This window comes from Sciurus vulgaris (genome assembly GCF_902686455.1).
Source record: "Sciurus vulgaris genome assembly, chromosome: 12".
In the NCBI taxonomy this organism is placed as follows: Eukaryota; Metazoa; Chordata; class Mammalia; order Rodentia; family Sciuridae; genus Sciurus; species Sciurus vulgaris.
This window is the reverse complement of record NC_136473.1, coordinates 80,406,234-80,415,362: the sequence shown is the minus strand read 5'-3', so window position 1 is coordinate 80,415,362 and position 9,129 is coordinate 80,406,234.

The following is a 9,129-nucleotide window of genomic DNA, read 5'->3' as shown; positions in this document are numbered from 1 at the left end:
ATTCTATGTCAGGGACTTGGGTGTTGAGTTTGGACAGGAGCACATTGGTCATGTTTAGACCCAGGGATTTCCCTTTGTCCCAACAAGGTCTCTCAGCTCCCCCTCCAGTCCCCCTGGGGCCTGTGAGAGGGTGGAGGAAGGGTGGGGTGCCAAGAGACTAAAAGAGAAAGCTCAGGCCTCAGCTGGACCTTGGGAGCATGAAGGTCTGACCTGACCCTGGACCCACAGATGGCCCTGGAAGCAGAGGAAGAGGAGCTTTGGGGTGGTCCCTGGCCTGACACAAGTCACCCAGAAGTAGAGTTTAGTGACAGAGGAGGGGTGTAGCTTACAGTGATCTAGAAAGAGCTTTAGAGAATTCCCCCAAACAAAAGGAAGAAGAAGGAGGGGATCAACCCGGAGAGCACATCCCTGGAGCAACTAAGAAGGAGCCAGGAGACTCGTCTACCACATCAGGCTCCAGCACGGGACATGGCATGTATGGATTTTTGCAGAAAGAGACAGTAAAGCGTAGTGGGTAAGAGCAGGGGCTCTGGAAAGCCCGCGCTGGCTTTGGTGCTGTGACTATTACAGTCCAGAGCTCTTTGAAACCCCCAGGCTGCCCCAGGAACCCCTTCTCCACATCTTCCTTTCTCAGCAGCCCCTTAAGGAATCTGTGGACTTTGTGAGGGTCTTAAAGTTCCTTATAATTGATCCTTTTAAAATTTTTGTCCCACCTCTGGATATCAAGCCTGCTAGAGTGCTCTGCACTCTATCGCTCACGTAACTTGGCTTCCTTCTGAGACGGCATCCATTGCACCTCACACACAGTGTGCCTCCTAACACATCGGTGTGGCCAAGAGTTCATACACAAACCCCGAGAGGAGCTCCAGCGAGCTCCATTCGAGCTGCTTTGCATTAATCAACCGAGTCTACACCAAGCCCTACTATTATCGTCATAGTGCAGTGAAGCCCAGAAGCAGCTTGGACTCCGACTTTTTGAGACGTCTCCAACATCCCTTCTCCCCATACTTGTTATTTCTGTGGCCCCTGCTGGTTCCCTCCTGTAAGACCAAGAGGAGAAATGTCCCCCAGCTGCATAAGAGGAGCAGTCTCAGGACAGGGTCTGAGGGCCAGCTTTCCTGGGCCACTGAAGCCCAGGGAGTGGGTGGGATGGGAAGGAGACCTGGGAGTCTGAGTTGCTAAAATGTCCCCCTCTCTTTTCTGTTTGACACAGGAGTCCCCTTCTGCCTCTCCCAAACTCCGGAGCCATCAACAGATACAGGAGCAAGTGTATCTTTCTTGCTGAACTAAGAGGCTGAGGAGGCAGAGCGGGGTCAGACCTGGGTTCCTCAGCTCCAGGGGCTCAGAGTTGGTGGGGAGCACCTAAGCCCATAACCACAGACACTGGAATCATGTTCAGGAACTGAGAACACATGGGTGGCAGCAAGGGACCTCAGGAAAGACCTGAGAGGACTGGATGCTTAAGCTGGCCCCATGAAGGGCAGGGGTTCAGTTAGTGGGTAAGGAGGCAAGAACCCTTCTGGGAAAAGGAACGGCAGAGCTGTGAGGGGGATAAAGGCTGAGCTGGAAGAACTCTCGGTGCATGTGTGTATGCGGAGGCTAGGATGGGGTGTGGCCGAATCCAGGAAGGGGGCCAAGGCCTGGCCTCAGGGAACATGCCACTCACCCCACTGGGTCGTCAGCAGAGCCATCACACCTGGAGCAACAGAGATCACATGGCCATTCTCACTCGCTGCCCCAGAAGCCAGGGGTGGAGGGTGGTAGAGATGGTCAGGGAGGGCCGAACCAGCCAAACAAAGCTTTCTCCTTTCAGAAAGGACCCGTGAGGGCACCCTGTCCATCCTTCACAAGGCCAGACATCAGGAGGCCCTTTCTGGCCAGGGGTGGTCCCAGAAGCCAGTGGAAGGCTCCCCCTCCAGAGCCGCAGTGGAGGACCACGTGGATTTGAGAAGCTCCTGGGAAACTGCTGACATGGGGGTATTTCAAAAGAAAGATTCTCTGTGGAGCAAGAAGAAAGCCTGTCCTGAGGCCGAACAGAGTCTGTGGGAAGGGCTGGGCAGGGAGACCCTGTTTCCCTGTCGGCTATGGGGCCTCTGCTCTCCAGACTCAGGACTTCCTGCTGCCTTCTCACTTCGTGCCAGCCTATGGGCCAATGGCAATAGCCACGTCCTTAGGGACCTAGGGCTGGCAGATCTTTCCAAAGAGGCTTCCTCCACCTTCCTGGTGACCTTGGATTTTCTGATGAATCTAATATAACCTGCTGACTGTGGGTGCTTCTTGGGTAAAGCCAGAAGTAGGCACCTAAGTGTAAGCTCATGGTCCACAAATGACAGAGGCAGGAGAAGGGAAGCACACCTCGGATCAGCAAGCTTTCCTTTATTCTGCAGCGAAGTCCATCGATCAGGCATGGGAGGGACCATTTTCTGGCTATGGAGCTGGCCCCGAGTTACAGAAGGAGTCTGGGTTTTATAGTTTCACTGGAGACTGCGGACGTGCAGTTTGGACAGTCAGGGGCTGGTTGTATAGTTAGAACTTTAACTTAGGAAGGTTGTCATAAGAAGGCTGAAACTCGATCCAGATCCTGAGGGATGAGTACTCAAATCTTGTCTGTTGCTTTTCTTTCTCTGGGATCCATTGTTTCCCAGAGTTTCAATATTTGCTGTGCCTCCATTTAGAACTAATTTGCCATGGGGGAAGGTCAAAGTTTAGGATCCAGCATTCAGTATTTGCCCCTTTCCTTTAGGGCCCATTGTCATTAGGAAAGGGTGCACTGGGAGAGGTTTCATGCTTGGCTAATTTCCCCCTCCCTCCTCCTGAGTCACACTGTCCCTCCATTTTTCCTGGGGAGCTGTCTTGTAGGAATATTATTTTCTATAACCCTTCACTAAGAACGTAGGTGTTCACAAAAACACTCTGGATTCCCAGGAAGGAGGAAAGTCATTTACAGCCTGTTAAGGAACGACTCCTTATACCCCAGAGACTCTTGAGCTGAAAGAGCAGCACCCACAGGAAAGGTAATCAAGGCACTACAAGCCAAGAGGCAGGGGGATGGATGGAATGACCTTCCATCCATCTGGAGTGCTCCTGCTTCCTGGCAAACGGTAGCAAGGAGTCACGGGTCAGGTGCACCTCATGTTCATCTTCATGGCTCCTGAGGTTCAGCTCACTCACCCTGTCCGTGTCCACAGACCTGCCAGGTCATGGGCCACACTGTGATGCCGGCTCAGCTGAAGTCCTCTTCAGTGCAAACCAGATTTCCAGATCTTGCTCTTATCTGACTGCTTCATCCCACGCTGGTCAGGAGTGTTGATATGGAGCAGCAGAGGGCGGAGAGAGAGGGGCTGGGGGTGGCGTGTGGAGAAGTAGAGGGTCAGGTAGCATGGATTGAGTGAACCTGGCACAATGGCCTTCAGCAATTCTTGCATTTTCTGGAACAATCACGGGATGTAAATTGAACTCTTAATGTTGCCAGACCAGGAGGTGAAGAGAGGAACGTGGGGAGTGTTTGTAACTCTCCTGCTGGCCAAGCATGACTCGGTCTTTGTAGGGGTTGACAAGGACCACGTCCAGCACCAAAACTAATGGGGCTTCAGAGAGGAGAAATGACTCATGAGCCAGGGCAGCTGGGTTCTAGAGAGTTCTCCTGCCTCTCTGCAGTCCTGTCTTGAACTCAGTTTCTCCATCTGTAAGATAACAGGGTTGCAAAGAAAGTGTACTTTTCATGTTAATGATATTTTTACTATCTATATCGTAGTAATATTTTATATCCATTGATTGAGAAAATACACAAAAATAGTGACTGAATTTAGAGAGATTTATTTTAAAAACATTTTTTTAAAAATCCTGGGGATTGAATCCAGTGGTGCTTTAACCACTGAGCCACATTCTTAACCTTTTACTTTTTTATTTTGAGACAGGGTCTGGCTGAGTCTCTGAGACTGGCCCTGAACCTGCCATCCTGCTATCACAGCTTCCCAAGTCTCTGGGATTACAAGCGGGCACCACCGTGCCCAGCTTAGAAATAGTTTTAAATGCCCAAGTTTTTTATGAAGAATCATGGGTGCCTGTACATACTTGTTTCCTAGGGATGCCAGAGCAACAGAAATTTATTTTCTCACAGTTCTGGAGGAAGAAGTCTGAACCCAAGGGGTGCCAGGGCCATGATGCCCCTGGAGGCTCCAGGGGAGAACCCTTCCTTACATCTTCCAGTGTCTGGTGGCTCTGGGCCTGCCACGGTTTGCGGTAACCTCCCTCCAACCCTGCCCCTCTCTGCTTCCTGTGGCCCTTCCCTGTGTCCATGTATGTCTTCTTTCTGTCTCTCACAAGGATGCTGTAATCCAGGGTGATCTCCTCTTGAGAACCTTCCCTTTATGAAGACCCTTACTCTAAATAAGTAATCTCACATTCTGAGATTCTGGATAGATACCTTTTATCTCATCACAGGACCTGTGTGAGTGCACATTACTTGTCCTGTCTGTAGACGGTGTCTGTTGAGTGTGTGAACCCCTGGGTCCCCAGAAAACCCTGCAACTTCTGGAGGATCTGGTCCTGGTCCTTGGGCTTTCAATGAGTGGTCCGATGGCCCAGTGGGCTTGTCTGGCGGTAACAGGCTCTAGAGCCACGTCCCTGGGTGTGAATCCCGGCTCTGCACTGACTAAGTGAGAACCCTGAGTGAGTTCCTTAATCTCCCCAGCTCCAGCCTCCTCACTGTGAAGGGCGCCCAGAGGAGTGCTGTGGCGCACTGCATGGTGACCGTCATTCCTGGTTCCGCCCAGGCTGGCGCTTCTGACCAGTCTCTGTGGGCGTCAGAGATCCATCGGATATCCTCTGAGGTCCCTGCTAGGGTGGGCCTTGGTACCCAGAGGGACGCTCTGTCTTCCCTTCCCTGCCACAGCCACGACCTTTGTTTCAGGGCTTCCTCCTGCTTCACCGGGGACCCTGAAGAGGCCTGGTCAGGGTTGCCTGCAGTGGGCAATGGTGCCTCAGTTCCTGGGCCACGGGCAGGAAGGGCTGGGTGGATCCAGGGAGTGAGGACTGGGAGCTCCTGAGCCCAAGAACAAGGGGCTGTCTGGAGAGCCTGGGAGCCTCCTTATCATGAACCAAACCAACCAACCAACCAACCAAACAAACAAAAACACCTGAGAACTGCAAGGAGATATAGACAACCCCACTATTATCACAGGAGACTTTAATATCCCTGTTAGTAATTGATAGATGCAGTAGGCAGAAAATTAGTAATAATATAACTGAATCGAACAGCATCATTCAGCAATGGGATCTAATGACAGTTATAGAACACTTTATACAACAAAAGCATAATCCTTATTCTTCTCAAGCTTATATGGACTATTCACCAAGACAGCACATTCTAGAGCATAAACACCCCTTAACATATATAGGTATAATTTTTTCTTTTTTCTTTTCTTCTTTTTTTGGTACCACGGATTGAATCCAGGGGCACTTAACCACTGAGTCATATCTCTAGCCTGTTTTATTTTTTTATTTTGAGACAGGTTCTCACTAAGTTGCTCAGGGCCTCACTAATTTGCTGAGGCTGATTTTGAGCTTGCAGTCCTCCTGCCTCAGCCTCTTGAGCTGCTGGGATTACAGGTGAACATATTTAAAAGTATAATCATCATATGAAGTATGCTCTTGGTCTACAACAGACCTAACCAGAAATCAAAAGCAGAAAGATCACTGGAAAAATCTTCAGATATTTGGAGATTAAACAACACATTTATAAATAATGTATGGGTTAGTGAGTCTCAAGAGAAGTGAAAAATACATAAAAGCTATGGATGGGAAAATGAAAAACACAACGTATCAAAATTTGTGTGATACAGTGAATACAGTTCTTAGAGGGAAATTAATAGTGTTGAATGTAATAGAAAAGAAGAAAGATCTAAAACCATATGCCTTAGGAAAGAACAACATAGGCCTAAAACAAGTAGAAGAAAATGGAGAAAAATTATGGCAGTAATCAAGAAATTAAGAAGAGGATGTCAATGGAGTACGTTCATGAAACACAAGACTTCTTTCTCTTTTTAAAAATTAGGTTTTAATTAATTGACTAATTCATTTTTGTGATGCTAGAGATCAAACCCAGGGCCTTGTGCATGCCTGGTCAGTGCTCTACCACTGAGCTAATCCCCAGCCCCAAAGCTGGTTTTTGGAAAAGAGTAATAAAATTGTTAAACATCTAGCCAGACTAACCAAGAAAAAAGTGAAGCTGTTAATTAGATCCAACTCTATGCCCATGAATTTGGTAACTTGGATTAAGTGAATCAATGTCTTGAAAGACACAAACTGCCAAAATTCACACATACAGAAATTAATACACAAGGCCTATATCTATAAAAGTAGTTGAATCAATGATTAATAACTTCCCAAAAAAGAAAACCAGGGTAGAGTTCATTGATGAATTCTATCAATTTTTTCTGGGGGCCTCCCGGAGATTAAACCCAGGGGTACTTTACCACTAAGCTACATCCCCACCCCTTTTAATTTTTTATTTTGAGACATGGTCTTGTTAAGTTGCCGAGGCTGACCTCCAATTTTCGATCCTCTTGCCTGAACCTCCCCAGTTGCTGGGATTACAAAGTGTGTTGCCATGCCCAGCTATGAATTCCACCAAATTTTTAAATAAGAAATGATACTAATTCTCTATAATTTCTTCCAGAAAATAGAAGCAGTATAGATGCTTCCTAATTCATTCTATGACATTATCATTGTCCTAATAACAGAATCATATAAAAACTTTACAAGAAAGAAAATCACAGACCAATATATCTCATGAACACAGACATAAAACTCTTAAAAATATATATACTCAAATAAAACCCAAGAGTATATAAAAATAATTACAAACAATGACAAAGTGAGATTTATAACAGGTATGCAAGACTGGCTCAACATTTAAAAATCAATTAGTATAATCCATAGTATTATTAGGCTAAAGAAGAAAAACCATCTGATCATATGACCATACAGATAACCATTTGACAGAATCTAATATGCATTCATTAAAAAACTCTCAACGAAGTAGTATTGAAGGAGCACTTCCTCAACTTCATAAAGAACGTCTACAAAAAGCCTAAAGCTGCTAGGTGAGGTGGTGCACACCTGTAATCCCAGCAGCGTGGGAGGATGAGACAGGAGGATTGCAAGTTCAAGGCCAACCTCAGCAACTTAGTGAGGCCCTAACAAGCAACTTAGTGAGACCCTGTCTCAAAATAAAAAATAAAAAGGGCTGGGGATGTGGATCTGTGGTTAAGCACCTGGGTTCAATTTCCAGTACTCCCCACCAAAAAAGAATGAAGTTAACAAAGTTAACATACAAATTGTAGAAATTAGAAACTTTTTATCTAACAAGGAAAACAAATTGGGGAAAAGCAAGATGTTCTCTCTCACCATTCCTATTCAACAGTGTACTGGAAGTCCTAGCTAATGCAATAAGAAAAGAAAAGGAAATATTTATTGAGTATTTCCTTGACTGAAAAGGAATAACTACAACTCATGATTGTCTATGTTGAAAATCCCACACAGAAATACCAATAATGAACTTCTGGAATTAATAAGCAATTATAGAAAAGTTGCAGGATACAAAATTAAAATACAAAAGTCAATTGTTGGGCTGGAGATGTGGCTCAGTGGTAGAGTGTCTGCCTGGCAATAATGTGGTCCTGGGTTGGAGCCATAGCATCACAAAAAAGAAAAAGTCAATTGTTCTCCTATATGCCAACAATGAACAATTAGAATTTGAAATTAAAAACACAAGACCAAAGTACCAACAAATTAGAGTCATCTAAGGCTACATTCTGCTTCCAAGATGCACTTTATTTTGTGCACTCACTTGGCGAAAGAAATGGAAAGACAAGAAAATGCTTCCTTTAGACTTGAGCCCTTTTATAAAGGTGCTAATTCCATCCCAAAGTTCATACCTTTTAATACTGGTGTATTGGGGATACAATTTCAACGTGAATTTTGGAGGGAACACATCCTTGGAACTGTAGCAAGAGGTAATGACATTAAAGAATATTTAACAATGTGGTTTCTTTCTGTTGCAGGTATTCTATGTTCCTCTTTTTCTCTCTTGGACTAAGCATTATTATTATTTTTTGTCTTCTTTCTATCAGTTTAGAAGTTATATAATCTTTTATAATTCTTAGAAACTGTGTGGTTTGTACTAAAGTTAACTGATATTTCTGTCCTTTTCCCAGGGTAACATGGGTAACAATGGGTAAGCATGGGTAACAATTTAATTCAGTTTAAGCTACTTTTAACAACCATGAAATTTCTCCATATTTTACATCCTAAAAAGGGTGGTTTGTCATATATACAATATTAATCAAAATTTGCCCATGAATGTAGTCTTTTTGTTGCTCTTTGTCTATCTCTAGCTTTCCATCTGGGATTATTTTCCTTCTCTCTGAAGAATATCCTTTAGTATTTTCTTTAGTGCAAGAATGCTGGTGAGACCCCTTCTCATTTTCTCTTTATCTGAAAATGTCTTCATTTTATATTCATCCTTAAAGCAAATTGCTTCCATGTCCCTGTTGAGACATTGACTGTCAGTCTATTTTTTGCTCCTTTGGATATATTCAAGATTTCAATATTTCTTCTTCCTTTTTTTGTCTTATGCTATTTTATTCTGATATACATAACAGGGAATTTCCTTTCATTTTTTTTTCAGTGCCAGGCATCTAACTCAGGGTCTTGCACACACCATGGAACTCTCTACCACTAAGCTATGTCCCCAGCTCTCATTTATCCTTTTTGAGGTTCTAATAATTCATCTAAGGATGATTCATCTAAGGATGTACTTATCTTTCCACCATTTTTGAAAATTTCTCATTCATTATCTCCTCATATCTTCTTTCCTTCCATTCTCTTTTATTTCTCTCTTGTAGTCTCCAATTAAATGTATGTTAAAATTTTTCACTTACTATGTTCTCTATTTTTTGTACCCTCTTCTATTCATCTCCGTTTCTCGCCCCTCTGTGCTCCATTGAGGACATTTTCTTCTAATCTAATTCTCTCTTTAGCTGTACCTAATCTGCTAAGTTATTTCTCTGAGTTCTTAAATTCAGTTTTCTACTGTCTAAGTTTTCCCACTTATATGTGGGTATA